This window comes from Tenrec ecaudatus, chromosome 13, assembly GCF_050624435.1.
Source record: "Tenrec ecaudatus isolate mTenEca1 chromosome 13, mTenEca1.hap1, whole genome shotgun sequence".
In the NCBI taxonomy this organism is placed as follows: domain Eukaryota; kingdom Metazoa; phylum Chordata; class Mammalia; order Afrosoricida; family Tenrecidae; genus Tenrec; species Tenrec ecaudatus.
Window position 1 is genome coordinate 76,677,042 of NC_134542.1, and position 22,086 is coordinate 76,699,127.

General features: G+C 40.8%; 1 protein-coding gene and 1 pseudogene across 1 annotated transcript in view; one reads left to right on the forward strand and one right to left on the reverse strand.

Moving 5' to 3' along the window:
* Positions 1–22,086, forward strand: part of KCNH7 (potassium voltage-gated channel subfamily H member 7) — a 503,315-nt gene that overhangs the window by 197,862 nt on the left and 283,367 nt on the right. The window lies entirely within an intron of this gene.
* Positions 1–22,086, reverse strand: part of LOC142424728 (UAP56-interacting factor-like) — a 53,155-nt pseudogene that overhangs the window by 14,539 nt on the left and 16,530 nt on the right.

Below are 22,086 nucleotides of genomic sequence, written 5' to 3' on the forward strand. Positions count from 1 at the left end.
GTAGCCCCTCCCCCCAAGAAAAACCATCATTCTTCTTGCTGCCCCTATAGGTTCACCAATTCTGGGTTTCATGTACTGAAAAATGGAAAACCACCTGATACAGCTTCAAGAGGGTGACCCCAATGACATAACACCTCAGAGATATGCTCTAATATGAACAAACGAAAACCAAACCAAACAATGCAAAAAAATACAGAAAATTTTGGAAACCACCTCAGGTCCAGCCTGCATCATACGGGGATTTACTGACCTTAGCTATACAAGTCATACTGATGCCTTTGATCTTCTATACTCCTCTCTCCCAAGCTTTCTGTTTAGAGACTGCTTTCCTCCCATCCATTTTAGACAGGGGGGGTTGGCTGGAGACTTATGTCCTTTGTAGTTCCACAGATGAATCTTGACCTCCCAGTGTCAACTGTTGGCTTTTGCACACCAGATTCTCACAATTTAGGCTCTGATACTAAAACCTCCTTCAACATCAGTTTATATGGATGATACTCCTTTAGTGAGTGATGATGGTGTGCTTCTTCCATGTGGACTTAGTTGACATCTTGCTTAGATGGCTGCTTGTTTGGAGTCAAGCCTTTAAGACCCCAGACACAGTTTTATCTGATCGCCAGGCACCATCTACATTCTTCACCACATTTTGCTATAGTGCTGTATCTCTTGTGTTCATTCCCTGAGGGCGAGCATCAAGCAGAGCCATGATGTAAGAACTAATTGTTTTTAAGTCGGCGCTAGGTTTTAGTGGGAATATAAAACCCATTCCTTGATCTAGGCTTTTTTGCTTGATGTTTGTTTGTTTGTTTCTTTTAATTTACTGTCCCTTTGGAGTTAATACATATGTCATATCAGTCCATAGTCCAGTCATGTCACACAGAATTGTACAACTGCTACCATAATCTGTCTCCAAACATAGTTTTCCTTCCTGGACACCTTGACATCATCTCCCTTTTATCTCCCCACACCCCTCTAAATGACCCTCCCCCAAAACCCTTGTTGTCTTTGCTTTCCCCAAAGGCTCAAAGTCCCTGGGTTTCAGTTATCAAAAAGAGAAAAACAAATAACACAACTGCAAGAAGGCGTCCCTACTGGTACATGCTATTTGAACAAATGTAAGCAAAATATAACAGAAGGACCATCATGCAATTGCTAGAAAAATACATATCTTAATACAGCATAGAGGGCATTGATGTAGCAAAAACTTGGTTTTTTGCTAACCAAACAGTGCACCACTCTTGGTACTGCTGTCTTCTACTTCCTCAGACACCATCTATTTACCAACTTGGGTCCTCAAGTTACAGGTGAGTCTGAGGTAGAGTCCAGTTCATCCAGTGCAGTTCCTTCATGGGGTCTCACCGATGCAGCCTCTGAGCATGCCTTGTGCCCTGAAGATCCAGGATTCAGTGCCCCATCCTGGGTTCCTGGGATACCCTAGACACCCAAGTTCAATGTTGCCCACACACTGCACACTACTAAAGACATTCCACACCTAATGTCCTCAAAAGCATCCTCAGTCACTCCTCCCCACACCTGGCGGTCAGCCCTCCCTCCCCTCCCCTCAACAGACATGCACCTGTTTTTCTCCAACCTGGACTTACTCTCTCTCTCATGCTGGGCTGCCTCTCCCATTATTAAGCCTCATCCCTTGGACAGGGCCACCTCTCTCCATGGGACCTCACCCCAGATCCACCCGGCAACCACTCAGCAGACAGCATCCCCCAACTATCCCCCAACCATTTGATGCCAGTTGTTATGAGGTGCCCTCCAGCCAAGTGACCTACACTCTAGTGGCCTATGCTCAACTTAGCTGGCACAGATGATGTATGGACCATTGGCACTGGTCAGGCGCTTTGCCAGGTTGTCTGGTCCCCTGGCCAGAAGACTGTATGCCCTACAACCTTGAGCTTGTTCCTATCCTGCTTCTTGTTCCTACCATAGCAGACCCATACAGTAGGTTTAGGATTGTTGTATTAGGGTGTGTTAGGGTTGTTAGTATTATGGTTAGTGTTCGGGGCTTTAGGGTTAGTGTTAGGGTTAGGATTGTTAGACTTAGGGTTAGGGTTAGGGTTAGCGTTTTAGTTAGGGTTAGTGTTAGGGTTGGAGTTAGGGTTAGGGTTTTTTGCATTAGTGATAGGGGTAGGGTTGTTAGGGTAAGGGTTAAGGTTAGACTTAGGGCTAGGGTGAGGCTTTGAGTTAGAGTTGTTAGGTTTAAGGTTGTTAGGGTTAGAGCTATTGTTAGGGTTGTTAGGGATGGCGTTAGGGTTAGGGTATTTAGGTTTAGGGTTAGGATTAGGGTTAGAGTTTGGTTAGGGTTCCAAAGCTATACCTTTTCATGAAAGCAGGTTGCCACATCTTTCTCCTAGGGCTGGTGTGTTTAAAGCATTCTGATGGTAGCTGAGTGCTTTCCCCTCTATGCCAACAAGACTCTTGATGCTAATATTAGCAGGGGCAAGGGAGACCATTGCTGTTCTGTCAATTCCATCTTGTAGGGGGTGATTCTATACGACAGAATAGAACTGCCCCATAGTGTTTCTGAGACCATAAACCTTTACAAAACAGATTGGCACATCTTTCTCCCACAGACTGAGGGGTGGGTATGAACCACTAACTTTTAAGTGAAAAATGCAATGATTAAACCACTGCACCACCACCCTCCCTCAGATAGCCAAACCAAACCTACTACCATTGAGTCCATTTCTACTCATAGCAACTAGATAACCATTTCCAGGTGGTAAATGTTAACAAAATGGAAAACCTCATCTTTCTTCCCGGGGTTGGCTGGTAGGTTTGAACTGCAGATCTAGAGGTTAGCAATTCAAAGCTTATCCCACAATAGTTCCAGAGTTTAGAGTTATTCATAGGGATGCTTCATTATGCTTTGTTATTGATTCAACAAAGATGGTGGAATCCTTTTTGAAGTCGATGATATGGATTGCAAATAATCAGAAAAATTTTCACCTTTTCTTTTTTTAATTGTACAAGTATTTGATGGAAGCACATCGCCAGAGAAGCCTTTCTTTCTCTTTTTTTTAAATTTAAAAACATTTTATTAGGGGCTCCTACAACTCTTCTCACAATCCATACACACATCAATTGTGTAAAGCACATCTGTACATTCTTTGCCCTCATCATTTTCAAAGCGTTTGCTCTCCACTTAAACCCTTTTGCATCAGGTCCTCTTTTCCCCCCCTCCCACCCTGCTCCCCCTCCCTCAGGAGCCCTTGATAATTTATAAATCATTACTTTGTCATATCTTGCCCTGTCTGATGTCTCCCTTCACCCCCTTTTCTGTTGTCCGTCCCTCAGGGAGGAGGTCACTCATAGATCCTTGTAATTGGTTTCCTCTTTCCAACTGCCTCTTCCTCTACCCTCCCAGTATCGCCACTCACACCTCTGGTCCTGAAGGGATCATTCACTCTGGATTCCCTGTGTCTCCAGCTCCTATATGCACCAGTGTACAACCTCTGCTCTATCCAGACTTGCAAGGCAGAATTCAGATCATGATAGTTGGCGGGGCGGGGGGTGGGGTGGGCGGGGCAGATGAAGCATTTAGGAACTGGAGGAAAGCTGTATTCTTCAATGGTGCTACATTGCACCCTGATTGACTCATCTCCTCCCCTAGACCCCTCTGCAAGGGGATCTCCAGTGGCCGACTGACTGCAGTGACATGAAAGGTCACCTGGGATTTGCTCTCAGGTTCTGCTGATGTTTCACTGTGTTCTCTGAGAGATTTCCTCTCTGAAAGTCAGTGATCAGAACCACAACCAAAATTCCTGTGTGACTGCTAGGCCAATGTGATTTACTAAATGGGAGTTAATATTGAAATTACTGCAAAATAACATGCAGATATAAAAGCTATTGAATGCTCAATAGTGCTTGATCTTTGTTATTAGGAAACTAAAATTGTTTTTCCACATTCCCTGCCATATTTTATTCTCTACTCATTTGCCATTTATGAAGATCTAAGCTCTTTTCTCACAACAAAAAATATTGTAACATTATTATTCAGATATAATCTTTAGGAAATCTTCAGCATATGAAAAGGGCTTTGGTGTTTTTTACTTCAGAATCCTCTCATGCATAACGAAGAATGTGCCCTTCATCTGAGAAGGTTTTGTCTTGAATAGGTTAGGAGAAGAAAACACTCAAGTGAATTATTTAATAATTGACAATGGAAATAGAGTCCTAATGAAATTTCCATCTTCCTGAAACATGAACTCTATATTTATTACTTTAGATTATTAACTAATACTGATGTGTGCAGGTACCAGGCATAACTTAGATGAAATTCTTATTAGCAATATAAAATATATGCTTGGGAAAGTTTTTCAAACACTCATCGCTCTCCATTTATCTTGAATAAAACCATGTAAGCTTTAATGACCAGAAAAATGGTTGGAATATAAACATGTTATCTTGCTTGATAGTTTACCTCATGTGTTTTGTGTTCTCAGAAACTGGACATTAACAATGCTAACATTTTATGCAAACATTTATTGTGGGGGTGTTCTGTAAAGTCATCTTAATTCAACACCAGCACTTTATAGGTGGCAAAATCGATGCTGTTACTAAGGGCGCGAAAATCACAAAACCTACATTCCCAGTATTATGACACTTAGAAAGGATCCTCATGTACTAGGGTCACTCCCCATCTAGCACCTCTTTTTTTACAGATCCAACGATATTAAGTACAGAAAGATATTAAGCTCCATTGCCTAATGTTCCTGAAGCATGTAATCAGAAAAATAAAAGTATACAAGTGTTCGTAATAATTCATCATCACATAGATTTAGCAATCACACCTCATTGACACAGACACCAGGTGATCCTGTGTCAGCTGGAATCCTGCAGAGTTAAGCAGTCTTCTCCCCACCTATTCTCCCTCCATTTTCTGAGCCCCTCTATTTGTGAATTCCACTTAGTGGTCCATTTTCAATGGTCTGAGAACATGCTATGTCTTCTCTCCACCATAACAATCTTTCAGATCTTTGATTGCAGCTCGCACATTCACATGGCGTCTTCCCTTCTTCCTATTCTTAATAGTCGTATCCATTCTAAGTGTGAACTTTTCTTCAAGCTTTTAACATCCTGTTACCCCCTTTTCTGAGGAAATATCTGAGTTTCGTATCACTGGGCACTATATAGTCAGAGCTGCTATGGCCATTGCTAAGTTTTGCCAGTAAAATTTTTGGGAATACAAACTAAAATTCCACTGTCTTACTCATATTTTATTATTATCTTATTTGTATCATTTCTTTTAAATTCATCTTAAATTGATACCCTAAATTATGATTATTAATAGTAGTCCTTTTAAAATATATCTTATAAAATATATTATTACGTTTTCCTGGATATGTGAAACCATAGCAATGAGGATAAAGCTAAATAAAAATGAACCAATTAGCTATACTAAGGATTGTAGTACTTTGATATAATTGAAAACATTCTATAGCAATGTCCAAACTAGCAATTAGGCAATTTCCTCTGTCCAGGAAAACAGAGCCTTTGTAAAGGCCAGATTATTGCAGCTCCCTTCCAAATAAGTAGGTCGGCCATTAGCTGGAGGGACCTCCAAGTCCGGGAAGCATTCGTTAACATTATGTGAAAACTCTGCTGCTATAAGGAACCATACATTTCCAACGAAGATGCCGATATTTATTAGCAGCTAACTTAGAAATGACTCCACTGTCCTCATTTGGATGTGATTTTTCACACTAATAGGTAAAATAAATTGAATGCTTACCTTGTGTTACTTACTAAGCACCCTGAGAAGGCCATTATGCTACTATGCATGGCCTCTTCTATTTCTTTACAATCCCTTCAAGTAGTCCTATTATTATACCCGTGCAGCAATGAGGAAAATAAGACGTACTGAAAATAATCCCCCCAAGATCATACTTCTACAAAAGCGGGAATTGCATAAAGCATTTGCTGCTCTCTAAAACTCAAGCTCTTAACTCCACCCATCCATCCATCCATCCATACATACATACATATATACATATGTACACACATCCCTTACTCATTTATTTAATTAATTAAAATAAATATATCCCTAGTATTGGAAAAAGCGTAGAGATGTTAATAAAACTAGCAAGTGTTGGGTTTTAACTAACAACGAAACCTAAATAATCATCGTCTTCTGATCCCTAGACAAACTCAATATTCCATTGAGCACTGATATGGCAAAATTGATTCTGAGAGTTCTAAATTATATCATATTTATCTCTATATGGAATTAATATCTTGGTTTGCACAGCAAGCAACCACTATTTTGGTGTCATTCTATCCCTTTTCTCCCTTATAACTTAAATTAAAGTGTATGAAACTTTCCACCAAAATAGTTCCAATGACAGAGGAAAGGGAAAGGCAGCCTTTTAATTGATGGCAGCCTCTTGCATAGGTTTTACATTTCTGTGAGCTTTCGCATTTGAGCTTAAAATAAATTCCAATCTTTTATCTAATTATTTCAGTCATATAAATATTCTTCTTAGGAAACTACTTTATGTAATGATAGAGAATAAGAACTATGTATGTCTGCCTGGGAGGATCTCATAACCACAGCAGGGGAGACACTCTAGCAAATATTTATTTACCTTCTAGTAACCTCTTCTTTTGCAGCAACAGCTACTAATAAAATGTTAACACATTCTTTTTATCTATCTTTGTATGTGAAGTCAAGAATTTCCAAGCAGTGAAAATTAGTAACACCAGTACTTTGGGCTACTTACTCCCATGGCCCCCTATGTCACTAGGCAAACACACAGACTGAGGTTCTTCATACTCTATGTGGGACCATCAGCGTGGTGACCATGGCAAGCCATCTCTGTCTGCTCTGTACTTAATGATGCTCTTGACAACCTATTGGTATTTTCATTTGCTATAGTATTTTTAATCATACTGAAGCATGCAAAAGCTGAGCAGTGGAACAGGAAGACCAAATAAGAATGATGCTCTCAAAGTCTGATACTGGTAAAGAATCTTAATTAAACCACGGACTACCAGAAGAACGACCCTCTGTCCTGTGGGAAGTACAGTCAGCATGTCTTTGGCGTTAAGAAGCTTAGACTCCATCTCAAGTGCTTTGGACAGATTATGAGAACTAGACCTCAAAAAAGGGCATCGTGCTTGGTAGAGGGTCAGTGACAAAGAGGAGCGCCTCAATGAGCTAGACGGACACATTGATTGTAACAGTGGGCTCAAATGTGGCAACAGTTGAGAAAATGGTGCCGAACCAGGGCGTGTTTTTTGTTTTGTGCTCATGGGATCAGATCGCTGTGAGTCGGAGCCCTTCACCACCAACATCGACAGACTTTAGGTAAAGGCAGTAAGTGTCTGCTTTCTGTGACGGGTGGCATCAAGCCTGAGTTGGCTGCAGTGAATTCTCTTCGCAGGGTGTCACAGGATGACATGAAAATGTCAGCGGCAGAGGCTGTTGGTTTGTTTTATGGTCAGTCTCTGGGGAAGGAATCCTCTTTAAATGTTGTTCGAGTTTTTGTCAGAGCCAGGTCCTTGCACTTGCAGATCTGACATCCCTCTTCTTGCCTCAGTTGTTGTTATCCAGGGGCCTTTCTGTTGTCTGAAAACCCCACCGACCCCCTGCTGCTCAGGTCATAGCCTCCAACTCATAGCCACCCTAGGGAGCAGAGTAGAACTCCACCTCCAACTGTCCAAGATTAGTTGTTATGGAAGCTGATAGCTTCTCTTTTCTCCGGCGAACTGCCTGGTGGGTGAAGAGCATGGACCTCTTGGGGACCAGTCCAAGGCTTGACCCAACAGTCTTTTCCTGAAGGCTCGCCACGCAGTTAAGCCACAGCTGGTGCTTGACATTGTCCTCACGCTTCACCGCCAGTCCTTAAAAAAGAGTATGTGCTCTTAGATCAAGGCCACCAGAGACAGACCCTGTCTTAGTCAAGAATGTTATACAATACAATGCAACCCCGGGAATGATTCCTCACCAGATTCCAGGTGTGGAGGACTGGGAAGAGACATCTTATGGGAGTGACCATTTTACAAAGTTGTGGGGGGGGGGGGGGCGGGGAGGGGCAAACAGGGAGTCGTGAAAACAAAGTAGTAAAAGAACAGACAGAACGAAGGAAAACCGACCTCCAAGTATTATTGTATGCTTGTTGGGCCTCTGTGAGGTATACAGCATATCAGCTAAATGTTACCTTCCCTGGGATAGGGTGATAAATCACGTAGGTGTATGAGACATAGATTCGATAGCACTGAATCATTCATCATCCATAAAGATAAAACGTAGATAAATAGATGTGTAAAGAGGGGGAGTTTATTGTCCGGCGCCTCTATGTTGTCCATAGTGACTGCCCAGTCCCGCACCATCCTCACCTTTGTCACTGTGTCTGAGTCCATTGAGGCAGCCGCTGTGTGGACCCCTCTCTTACATGGCCTTCTTTTTGACTGCGGTGCCACTTGACCAACCATGGTGTCCCGTCTGCAGGCACCGGGGTTGGTCCTGGCTAAGCAGCATCCAGTTACTTTCCCTCAAGTTGCTCAAAAAGGCTTCCCCCAACCACAACCAGATAACAGGTGAGAAGGAGGGAACAGATGTGGAACATGCAAACCAACAAACCCCCCAAATCCTACAGCTGTCTAATCTACTCCGATGTGTATCAACATTCCGGGGCAGAAGAGAACTGCCCTACAGAGTTTGCAAAGCTATAAATATGTTTCCTACAGAGCTGCTGGTAGCTTCGAAGCCCCAACCTCTTGTTTAGCAGCTGCGCAGTTTAGCCATGGCGGCATCAAAGTTCCCAGGGAAAAAGCCATGGGGAGAAAATGACAAGTGGGATGGTGACCCTTGACTAAGCTTTGAAATCACACTGTCTGCTGGCTTAGGAAGTCACAGGACTTTCTAGAATCATGCCCTTCTAGTCCTTGATGTTGCCAAAGGTCCCAATATATCTTAGCTGGAAGCCCTGGTGGTACGGAAGGAGCCCATTCGTACTGTGGAATGTGTGCTTGGCTTGGCAGTTCAAACTCACATGTCGCTCTTTGGGAGAAAGATGAGGCTCTGTCTTCTGGTAAAGATGTACAGTCATTGAAGCTCTATGGAGCAGTTCTGGTCTGTCCTATAAAGCCCCTGTGAGTTGTGATCTCACAGATGGCAGTGGGTTTGTTTTATAATAATCTGCTTTGTAAAGCATTTTTCTTTAGGTAATTAAATGCCATCCATTGTTTTCCATACTGTAAATGGAATTTCATTTCAGTTATAAGATTTCATATAAACTTTCCCTGAAATGTGCGCTTTCATTTACTGGGTAACTGGGGTGAAGTGACAATCAGAGGAGACTTTTGCAAATAAGTACTGTTAAATAGCTCAGTATGGCATCTTAAACACAATCAATAGTCTGAATAATCTTCCACTGGGGATGCTCTGGGCCTGCTTCCCTGATTGGTGTCGTGCATTTGGAAGGTGAGCTGGCTTAGCCTTTTTATGATAAAAATAACCATGAAAAGACTGGGAGGAGAGCTGCTGGAGTCATTAAAATATTTCAAAGGAAGATGTTCCAGTAACTCGGGGATTTCTCTAAGTAATAGCTTAGGTTGTGTACAACTTCATGTTTTAATTGCATAAATATCTCTCTTTGCTCTTCACTGCACTACATATACTGCTTGTGAAATTCTCAAACCATAAGCATTCTTTCATCTCACACTTCTCCAAATGCCCAGAATTTCACCAATCTGCTTTGCCTTGTTCGGCGATTTCAGCGTTATAGGAAATCCCTCTGGAGATCTTGGGTAGTTAGGCAATGCTTTTCTGCTCACTTTGTGCGAGGTCTGCCTCCTGGTTAGCCAGGCTTCATTCTATAACAGCACAGAAACTGCGACTTCGTAATATGGATTTTAAGCTAAGCATGTGTTGTGATAGCCTGAAAGCACCTCTCTGACATGCGCAGACATTTCTACTCTCAGGTACTGTGTTGTAGCTAGGCTTCAATGCTGTGTAATAAAAACCAAAGGAATCTTCCAGAAGCAGAGGTTCTTCTTCATGAATCATTCAAGTACTGCACCAGTGCCTCACTCAAGAGCTTGCAATGCGTCTATTTGTTTTCTTTAGCTTGTTGTTGGTCTTGCTGTTCAGTGCCATCAAATCAGTCCTGACTCCTTGTAATCTTATGTCCAATGGAACCAAACACTGCCTGGTCCTGTTCCACCCTCACAAACATTACTTTGTTTTAGCTCATTGGGGCAGCCATGGTAGCAGTCCATGTCACCCACGATCTACTCTTTTTGCTGACCATCTACTTTAGCCAAAAGCATGTGCTCTCCAGGGACTCGTCTCTCCTGACGATGCTTTTCAGGAGCAACTGTCTTCAATCAATTCCATGATTCCAAAATAACAGGATCATGGTAAATACGTGGACGCCATTCAAAAGATCTTAACATCTATTTGGGAGGGCAGAAACTTGTGCCAAGTGAAATTAAGTAACATTTTTAAATAGATGACCAGAAAATAACATAAACCTATTATGGTCTGGTTTAACAGATACAGATGTGTTGCTATGATTAAATATGGTTGCTGATTTTGCATATAAATGAGGGCCTGTAGAGTCTACACTGAAGCCTTCCCTGTATATAGGAATTATCCAGGCATCCTGCACAGACCTATGGTAATTATGGGTGGAATTTGAGATAGTGGATTAAGATCTTCCAATTAGAAAATGTATCTAGATGCCCCAGACTCTGACTTTTTCTCTGTCATAAATTTTAATGAAGCTTTTTTATTATGACCATTTATAGATTTACATTCAGTTATTAGAAATAATACATAAAGGCCTCATGTTCTCTTTATTCAGTTTTGGTGTTAGTCCGGGTAGACTAGAGAAACCAATCCAAGGAGACTCATATATGTATAAGAAATATGTTTATATACAGAATCATTTGAATATGGAGAAAACATCCCAGCCCAGTCCAGTTCAAGTCCATAAGTCATGTATTAGCTCATATGTCTGATACCAATCTCTAAAGTAAATCCTTTTCAGACTCACAAAACACATGCAATGACACCGAATTCAGGAAGATCTCAGGCCAGTGGGTGGGAAATCTTGTGGGTGCAAGTGGCAATGTGAGCATCTCAGCGCTGGCAGGGGTCTCCATGTGGCTCCTCCAGCTCCCAGGGCTCTGGCTGCATCAGCATAATTTCATCAGGCTTGTTGTCTACGATGTCTCACAGTGAATGAGCCTGCATCCTGCCTCCAGTGAGCTATTTATCTCCTTAGCACCTCTACATGAGGTCATCAAGTTACAACTTCGTGGGAAGGCCTTCACTCTTAATCCTCTCAAATTGACAAGAGGTTATGTTACTACCATCATTTCCAACTGCAATAAGATGGTCCCAATGTCTAGTACAGTTTCACCCTTAATATTGATATGAATGAAGCCAAGTGAGAAAGCATGTCCACCACCACAAGGATAGATGCTCGTGCTTTTGCTTGTTAGGCATGTGCTCATTTCATGGGCATCAATGCTCAGGACTCTAATTTCTGGTTTTTATGGTAACTACCAGTTTACTTTAAGGACCTACCCGGCCACTTTCCAGAATGAAAGTACATTCCCACTACATTTCCACCTACGTTCCTTGTGCCCCTCTTTCTCTCTAATCTCTGACAAGATCGTGCATGCTCTCCATTGCTATATTGTAATCATCTGAATATTGTTAAATAAGTAGGATCATATCATATGTAACTTTTCAGACTTCCACCTTCCCCCCGCCCTCCAACTCTGAGTACTTCTCTAGAGATTTGTCTCAGGGGCTGTGTGTATGTGCCCAAACCTTTTTATTCCTGAGTAATAATCTGTCATTTGGTTGTACCTGGATTTTGTGTGTGTGTGTGTGTTGGCCTATTCTGAATAAAGCTGCTATGAGCATTCATATATATTCTTCTTGTTAAATCTGTGGTCATCTCATTAGGATAGGTGCCCAGGACTCTAATTTATGGTTCTTGTGGTAGTTACAGAGTTACTTTAAGGAACGACCAACCACTTTCCAGAATGAAAGTACATTTCCACTACTTTTCAATTGCCATGTACACACGTGAGAATTCATCACTGAAGAAGGAAGACCAAAGAAAAATGGATGTATTTGAACTACTGTGCTGGTGTAGGCTATAAGAGTGTTGGAAGTACTCTGGGCTGCCTGAAGAACAAACAGATCTCTTTGGAATGCTCCCTGGAGGCAAGGATGGCGAGATTTGTGCCTCGTGTACTTTGGACATGTTGTCAGGAGAGATCAGTCCCTAGAGAAGGACATTGTATTTGGTAAAATGGGAGGGGCAGCAAAAAGAAGGGCCTCAACAAGATGGATTGATACAACAGAATATGGCCTGACATAGTGGCTGCAACAATGGATGGAGACATAAGAACAGCGGTGAGATTGTACGGACTGAAAGGAATTTTATTCTGTAGTACATAGGATTGAAGTGAGCCAGGCCCAGCTCGCGGGCAATAACAGCAACAGCAACATGTGTGAGTGAAGCAGTTTCTCTGCAGCATTCCCAACACTTGGTGTTGTCTGTAGTTTTTTTGTTTTTTCATATGTGGTATCAAAATGTCTATCTTTTTGATAGACATCTTGTCATTCCTTGTTTTTAATCTGCATTTCTTGGTGGCGCTGTCGGGTAAGCATTAGATCCCTAACTGGGAAGTTACAGCTCAAATCCATCAGCCCCTCAGCCAGAGAGAGCTGAGCTCTTGTGCTTCCAGGCACAGTAGGAGTTGGAATCGAATCGAGGACGGTGGGTGGACTGATGAGGTTGAGCGTCTTTTCCTATGAATAATTACTTGCCCTCATTTTCGCTCTTTCAGTGAAATGACTCTTCAAGTGCTTGCTCATTTTCTAACTAGATTTTAAAATAATGAGTTTTAAAGTTCTTTAATGAAATATTAGTTATTCTAGATCCAGAAGAACTGATTGTCTGGTGGGCTAAGCTCTGGGCTATAACTGGAGCTCAGTGGTTTGGATTTACCAGCCTCTCTACTGGAGAAGGCTGAGGCAGAATCCTGCCATAGAGAGACACAGCCTTGGAAACTCTATCGGAGAGTTCTGCTCTGTTGTAAAGTATTGCTATGAATTAACATCTACTCAGTAACAGTGGGTTAGTCTAGCTATTGGCACTTTGTTGGATATGTCGTTTGTAAATATTTTCTCCTGTGACTTATATTTGATTTTTAAAATCCTTCTAGTAAGGTTGTTTATAGAGCACAGTTTCTAATTATTACCACTGCTACCCCTCTGTGGGAGAAAGACAGGCATTACATTCTTATAAAGAGTTACAGTCTCAGAAAACCCAGTGCGGTCATTCCACCGCGTCATAGAGGGCTGCTTTGAGTGAGCAGCGATTCAATGGCATTTTGTTTTTGTTTTTTAGTTCTTTATTATGGCTCATATTTACCAAACCCTGATCCATAAAACACTTGAGAACTTGTGTCCTGGTCTTAAACCCGGAGGATATTCTCTCTTTCTGTTGTTGTTCTAACAGTTTTGTGCATTTTCAGTCTATATTTTAATCTGTAACCTGTTTTAATATAAGTTTTGTATTGGGTATGAAGATTTTATGTCATGTTATTTCCTCTTCTTTTGGGGGGAGGAGCCTATTAATGGCCCAGTAGTTTCAATTTCTTATTTGAAAAAATGCTGTTTTTCACTCATTGAATTTGTGATGCTTCATAGTCCCTACTCTTCTCCATTGACCTATGTATGTGTCTCTCCACCAGCACCACACACTTCCGCAGTTACTGGAGAACCTCGCCCAGTGGCCCAGAGCACAGAGTAGAACTGCTCTTTTGGGTACCAGAGACTGTGAATTGTTATGGGTAGGTTTGAATTGCTAATCTCTCAATTAGAAGATCTGGCTCCTCCCAATGTGCTAGTAGGGAGTCTTCGGTGACTCTAGGTTTTTAATAAATATTGAAATCGGGTAGACCCAACTGTACTTATTTTTGGTAGGGGAAAAAAAAGCTTTAGCTATTATAGCTCCTCTACTTCACTATTCAAACTTTAGAATAATCTTACATTCTATTGTTGCAAGTTGATTGTTTGGTTACTTGATGAGTTACCATTGAATTAATTACAATTCATGACAACCCCACACGTGCAGATGCTCCACAGAGTTTTCAAGGCTGCGACCTTGCCCGAACTTTGTTCTGAGGTGCCTCTTTTATCAGTATTGCATCGTTTTAAGTTTATAAATCCTTTTTATATATGTGTACATATTTGTTAGAGTTATTCCTCAGTATTTCTTTATTTTTTCCTCCTTGTTTTATAGCAATAGGAAATTATGTTGTATTCTTAGTTTTGATGCCCACGTGTTCATGTTAATCCTTGCTATATATCTTGTGGTCTTGCAGAATTTAGTACTTCAAGAGGTTTGGGGGGTTTTGTTCACTCGTTTTATGACAGTTTCCTAGGGATTATTTTTGTAGACAAATGCATTACCTACAAGTAGGAAGAGTTTAATTTCTTCTTTTCAAATTCTAATGTTTTATATTCCCCTTTATTGTTTTATTGTAGTGCCGCGTAAGAGTTGTAAGAGTAGATATGATTATTTTTTTCCCCAAATTCTAGAATGACAGTATTCAGTCTCTCTGATCTTGTGATATTGCAGTCTTGGCGATGTAGCTTTTGAGGTATTAGAATCTTTTCTCTGTGTGTTTTTGTTATTTTGTTTTGTTTTTTTATAACAAACCCAGAAAACATTGCATTGAAAGACTTTATCATAAACTACACAATGCATGGTCTCTAGAGTTAATAAAAACCAGGAGTAATTCCATGTTCTGGCTGTCCTTAGCAGTGTTATGCTGGGAAATTTGTATAAACATTCTAAGCCTTTGTTTCTTCTTCGAATAACTATTGGATACTCATCAATTTTTTTAAAGTTGACAAAGATATTATACAAAGATATAGCATTGAACTATATAAAAATTCATTATTATATTATAATGGATGGATGCATAAGAAATATTGTGCGAGACTGAAGCTGTGGAGAAGGTCAGAACATGCTGGGCCACGGGTTAAGAAAAGTTAGAAATTTTTAAAATTTAGAAAAAGGACCATTTAATGGAGGTGCAGATATTAAAACACTCGCTAAATATGCTTATTCTTCTCACAGTGCACTTCACCCAAGCCATGGTATTTTCAGTTGCCTTATACACATGTGAAAGGTAGACACTGAGTACAGATGATCAGAGAACAATCAATGTATTTGAATTGTCATGCTGGAGAAGAATATTGAAAGTACCCTGTACTGCTGAAAGTACAAACTGATCTGTCTTTGCGGAAGTTTGACCAGGGTAACGGCTGTCAATTTTACATACTTTGGACATTGCTACTGAGGTTCCAGTTCCACACATGAACTGATTGACCCCAAACAAAATGTGTTTAAAAGTCAGCGAGCTCATACAATTGACCTTTCCATCTGTCTTTGAAGCAAGGTAGAAGCTAATAAAAACAGCTTTATGGAATGAATCATAACTAGGATGCGTCTTATCTTTATCAAGAGGATCCAGAGAGCCAAGTCCAACCAAAACACAGGCTTGTGACGGGATCTTCTCAGTCAGTTAAGTTCAAGGCAGAGAGAGAGGTCAGCTCAGAAGCTGAGACTATGTGTTGGATTCCAAGGGTAGTCATAATAGATTTTCTCCAAGGACACTGTAAAAACACAGGGATTACTTAATAGGAGGAATTTCAAGAAATTTGAAATTTTCATTCTTGAATAAAAGGTTAGGAAAGTTTCATTGAAACAGATTTTCCCCTTGAAAGAAATATTCAATCTTTGAAGGTAGCAAGGACTGCCCTACAAACATGTTTGCTGGAAAACCTATCCCATCTGCCCTACACTCCTGATCTTCTCCTTCAGACTTCTTTTTGTTCCCCAAATTTTGAAAAAAAAAAAAAACACTTAACGGAACACTGTTTGAGTGTCTCACACTATTCTTTTGACATGGTGCAGAATTCTTCAGGGGAGGGTAAGAGAGATGGAGTGACTACCTTCTGAAGCGTATAAACCTAGACTTAGGGTATGTCAAGAAATAAAAGCTTCCCACTTGACATATTTGTTTAATGAAGGTTTTTACACCAATTGTGTAGCAATATTTTTTGACTTATCCTCATAAGTACATCAGTGGTTCACTGTCGTAGTAAAGAGGTGGCTTTCTTCTGCGAGGGACATTTGGTGATACCTGTAGGCATCTTTGATGATCACCAGTGGTGAGAGAGGTATCTAATGTGCAGAGACTGACTGCTGCGGCATGTTCTACAATGCATAGGAGAGCCCCCGCCAGAAAAATTATCCACTCCCAGACATTAGTATTGCCCAGGCTATAATCCTGATGTGGATGGAATAAGAGACGTCTGGGATTTTGTTTTTCAGTGCCATCTAGTTGGCTTTAACTCATAGCAGTCATATGAATAAACAGAAGGAGATGTTCATTCTCACAGTTGTTACTGTATTCGATCCATTAGCTTCCAGCTTATTAGTTAAGGCCCATTCTTATGATACCTCTGCACAAATCCACCTTCTCTGGGACCCTTTCTTTGACCTGCCTCCCAAATTCAGCACTGCCTGAATAGGCAAGCAGGTCCTGCATATTCCTTAGGAAGAGCTCCGCTCTACTAAAACATAGTGCTGATAATCATTGAACCGATAGAATAGCTCTTCTTTGGACTGTGTGTGTGTGTTTAAATATTGATTTCTTTTTAAATTCATCTTTTTCTATGCTTATTTCAGCAACCCCTTATATTAATTGTCTGACACATTAATCAATAAGATTTAGCAAAAGGGTTCAAAACTCAAGAAACCTATTTAATTATAAGCTTAAGTCATTAATATTTTCTGTGAAGAATCCCCCCACCCCCCCGACCTAAGTTAACAGATTGCTGTGTAGGCACTTTTGCTCAAGCATCTGAAGAATTGAATGTATGTTCCCAGGAATGGTTTAGACCGCTAAATACTTTGCCACGGACTACACAACCAGACAAAACAAATCGCTGCCATTGACCTGATTCTAGCTCACAGTGGCCCGATGGGACAGACTTGCCCTTTCGGCTTTCGTAGACTTTAAACCTTTTACTAAAGTAGATGACCTCATCTTTTTCCTTTGGGGAGACTGGTAGATTTGAACCATTAATGTTGCTGTTAGTGGTTCAAAGCATAATCCACCACACTACAGGACTCTGAAAGCTCAAGTGCTAGTCTTTGAAGGTGGGAGCCAAACATATACAAAAGCTTCCTCCAGATCATGTGGAAACTGTTACCTTGATACAAACACATAAACTAGCCAAGGTTTATCTACCCTTAAGTATCATATCTGTGGCTATAGCATGTGATTAGGTTGAAATGATAAGAACTGAGGCTTGATCCCATTGCAAGTAAGTAAATAGATAGATAGATAGATAAAAAGCATTCCTAGGAAGCCTGTCATTGAATTGCCTCCAGGATGATAACACCTTTGTATGGAAATGTTGTGCTTCTCACATGGATTTAACAAAATATAATTAAAATGTGACCACTAAGAGGGGTAATACAATAGAGATTTGAGTCATGTGTACACTTCATACGAGTGCAGCTTAAAGAACATAAGAACAGATTAAATTGTGGAGGAAGCGTAGAGATGTAGGCATTTTCGGCATGGAAACAGTCAGGGGAGAGTGTCCCCTCTCTCCAGGGACATAGAAAAATGACGTGATCAGCTCTGAGCCCAGAAACAAAAGCACAGGTATATTTTGACAGAGGCAAAATGATGGGGACGGTGAGGAATGAAACAGGAACTTAAAAGGTTCAATAGTGAGTCCATTGAAAGTATTTTCCTAAGAAGAGCCCCTCCTATTAAGTATTACAGTTAAAAATAATGAGGTGGGTGGTTCTACACTGGGTAGGAAGGCAGGTGGGGGAAATGGAAGAGTGAGAGTGAAATTACAAATGACAGAGTTGACTCTGTTACTCAGAAAGGGCACCGAGCTGGCCCAGCCAAGCACAGTGCATGACTCAAGGTTTAGAATGACATACAATTCATAGCTCTGGTTCTTGCCCACAGGGGATTTAAAGTCCAATCCAAAACGATCCATTGACAACCTAAAAACTGGGGTAGTCAATAGTCATGTTTGGTCACTAACTGCAAGCTAGATGATTACAACCCACCAGCTGCTCTGAGATCACAGGGGCTTTCTTCTCCCATCAATATGTACAGTCTCAGAAACACTAAGGAGGGATTCTGTTCTGTCCTATAGAGAATTCGTAAAGGTCAGAATCAACTCAATGCCATGAGTTTTGGTTTTTATAATAGATGTGATAATATCTCATGAGTATGCCATATAATTGAAGTTCATGGCTAGTTTTTTGTTTGTTTGATTGATTGATTTGTGGTTGCTTGCAAATTTCTGTAATCCTTAGTCATCAAGTCCTGGAAATGAGAGGGAAAGCTGAGAGTGAGAGAGAAAGAGAGAAGGGACACTAGCCAGGGCTGATTTTCCGTGGATTAGAAAAGAGTGAGGATCCCCAGAATCGCAGGAGAGCAGGGATCAGCTGGACATTGCTCTTTGGTTGGCAGCATTTGGCAATAGCTCCAATGAAGGTCATCCAAACAGACAATTTTTCCAGGTAAACCTGGACACTGTCCATGACAAAGCATTCCTGGGAGGAAGATAGATGTTTTGGATACATTTAATCATCTCTTGCTCTCTGTGCCTATCCTCAGCAGAAATTCTGACTCTCCCTTTTTTGATTGTGGTTAATCTAAGTTACTTTCATGAAATAATGCAACCCCATATATTTTCCAGGTTGCCAAAAATGAAAAGTGCTAAATAAATATGATAAAGTCCTACTAACTATTAATAAAGATAGAGGCAATTTCTGCATGTATCTAACAGGAAGCTCTAATGAGGTGAATGTGGATCTTCCAGAAAGACAGAAGTGAGTCTTCATTTTTTTTAAGTGAGAAACAGAATTACTCCTATTAGCTGGAAGAAACCTGGAGGTAGTATATCCTTCTGGACATCAATGTATCTCCATGAAGCCTTCCAGATTGTAGATTAAAACTTATAAAGAAGTCAGGTTTGGGTTTTTTTTTTCTTACCCATGAGAACCACTGAACTTTCCAACAGCTTTTCGAAAGTGAGAAATCTCAAATTCTACATTTCAAAAATTGGATCATTTTGTGGTAATTTAATAAGTGATCATTTTATGCAAGGTGAAAGTCAGGCAATTCTAGGTCAAGATTTCCCACTTTTCATTAGGTACAAAGAAGACATGAACAGATCATTTGAGACATGGTTATTATCCAAAAGTTTTTAGCAGAAATGATGATTCACATGTGAGCCGCCAAGGCAGCAGTTCTGGGTCTGTGTGGGTGAGCGTAAAATCAGCACTAAGATTTGCAAACTTTTAAGGTCAAAATTCAGGACTAAACTCATAGATTCATAAAGCAAAACATAATTGATAGCATCCTGTAAAAACCTGAAAAGGGCAATGTCATTTAACTTTTCAGGGAAGAAAGCAGAAAAAGTGAAACAATCGCTTGGGAGCAACCTTTTATTTTAATTTTTATTACTATTGCTTATTATTATCTCCAAGAGTAGCAAAACCATTGTATTTCTTTCCCACTGGACTTTGAGAAATTTAAAATAGAGACTACGTCTTCCTCATCTTTGTACCATTTCACTTTGCCCACATCTTGGTCATAGAGATGTACATATTAAACATTTACTGAGGAAGTATCATTTTAAAGGAATCCCAAAATATGACCTCCGGGATGTTTGTGCTAAATCGCCACTGTTCTGTAGGACGGTCACGATGGAAATGTTTTTCATGGCCCACTAGTCAGCCTCCATTCATGTGTTGATGTTAAATGCTTGAAATGTGATTAATGTAACTAATGAAAATTCATCAACATTTTTTAAAAATTGAAGTAATGAATTTGAATAGGGACACCCTGGATGTGGTAGTGCTTTAATTTTCAAGGATTGCATAAGAAATAGGGGTGAGAGATTTCTAACCAGTTATTTTAATACCATTCAACTATTATCTTCTCATTTATCATCTTTCATCATGTACAACACCACTTTATAGAATTTTTTTAAAAATAGGTTTACATTCCAGTCCTGTATGTACTGCAGGTTGCTAGTGAGGCTTCTTCCAGTCCTGATGTCCCGTCTTCTTCATGTAGTCCAGCTTCTCAGGTCATTGCTCAACACAGATTGATTGCATCAGTACCGTGAAAGGATCCAACCCACGCGCACACTGTTACTGATTTTATGCCGTCAGATCCCCTGGTTCTGTTCAAAGGACAGCTTGTTTTTATGTATAGGCCCCACATGGGCACAATGAAGTATTCTGAAATTCCCATTCTTTGACACGAAGGCCCTCAGCTTTCTTATTCCACCCTCCTGGAAGTTCACCACGCTCTAATACCAGTCTCTGCTTCGGTGCTTCTCTTGCTGCTCTTTCTCTGCCATCGCATCTAGCCATCTCTAAACCTCTCTGGTGTCACATTTCTTTCTCCTGAACTGAGTAGGCTCCTACTGAAGGGACTTTAATCTTGTTCTACGCATGGCTCTCCTATGAAATCCCCCTTCTGTCTCTGTGGAGGCTCATTTTAACCCAGATCAATGGCAGCACTGAACAATCCCTCTGTTACGGTTTCTCACACCTTCATTTGCACGGCTCCCACACTCACACTTTGCCATTTCAGCAAAGGGTCTGAATCTCCAATAGTGGCCTGCACATTGGCCCAGCCCTATGGAGTCATTCTGGAGTAGTCCCTGCTGAAAATCAAAGACTACAGCCTTCAGTGTGGATGGCAACTCAATGTCAATTAAATTAAAGTTCTCACACCTAGACTTGTAGATGACATCACGGTAAACAGAGAAAAGACTAACATTGTGATTTCATCCTTTGTCGAACCTCTTTCAACTCTCACAGAAGTAGCAGTCAAGAAGTCAAACATTTTGCTTCGGGAAATTCTGCTGCACAAGACTTCTTTAAATTATTAATGAACAAAAACATGACATTGAAACCTAAGGCGCACCTGTCCCAAGCCAGGATATTCTCACTGGTCTCGTCTATATGGGAAAGTTGGGCAGCGAGTCAGGAAAACTCCAGAGGCATTGGTGTATTCCACGTATGGCGCTGGGGGAAGAATAGCAAAAGTCCCACCATCCGTGGGAAGAACAAGCCAATCTATCCTGGAAGAAGCCTGGCCAGAATTCTCCTGCATTTTACACCTCTTATCAGAGCCATGGAAGAATGGCAAACCTGCTCTTCTGTGACAACCGTGATCTAATTTCTTTCTTCTCCGTGTCCCAGGCATGTTTCAAAAAGATAGCCCCCACGCTCTCCAGCAGCACACTTCTTTCCAACCTTTATCTTACAATGCATGCATTCCAATGAAAGAGGGCGCCTGCCAAAGGGCTTCAAACATTTTGTGGAAAATGAAATTCAAAGACAAGGTCATTTTTCCATGAGCGTTGTGAAAGATTATCTGGCTGAATCTCTATCACTGTATTTGGCTATAAATACAGATGCACCTAGATGAAAGGACTTCAATAAGTTCGTGGGAAGATGGAAATAAAAATCTAATGAAATCATGCCTTGAATTCTGGGAAACCCACTTGCTTTTCTTTTGGGTTTTCTGTTACATGATCTTCTAACAGCTCCATATTTTTCTTCATTATTAATTACTTTTATTCACCATGCTGATTTTCCAAGGCATCAGAAGAGACAGGCTCGAATGATCTGATGCAGTCCTAGAGTGTAAAGTGAGCCATTCAATCACTCCCGAGAGTCAGAATTCTGAGTAACCATCATGGACACGTACTGCTGACCTCTGAGGCCGGAGAGGAAAATAAGGTCCACCCCATGTTCTCAAGGAGCTTACTAGAAAAATTAAAATGTTCTCTTGTCTGTCACTCAATTTATCAAATCTATCCTGGCAAGCCATGCAGTGACAGATGTCTGGTCAGATTATCAGAGAATCAATGCCAACCACTAGGCAACCACAGCTCTTCAGCTACTCCGGGTCAAAGATAATAAAATTCCATTATATAAACTGTATCATATGAAATGATGT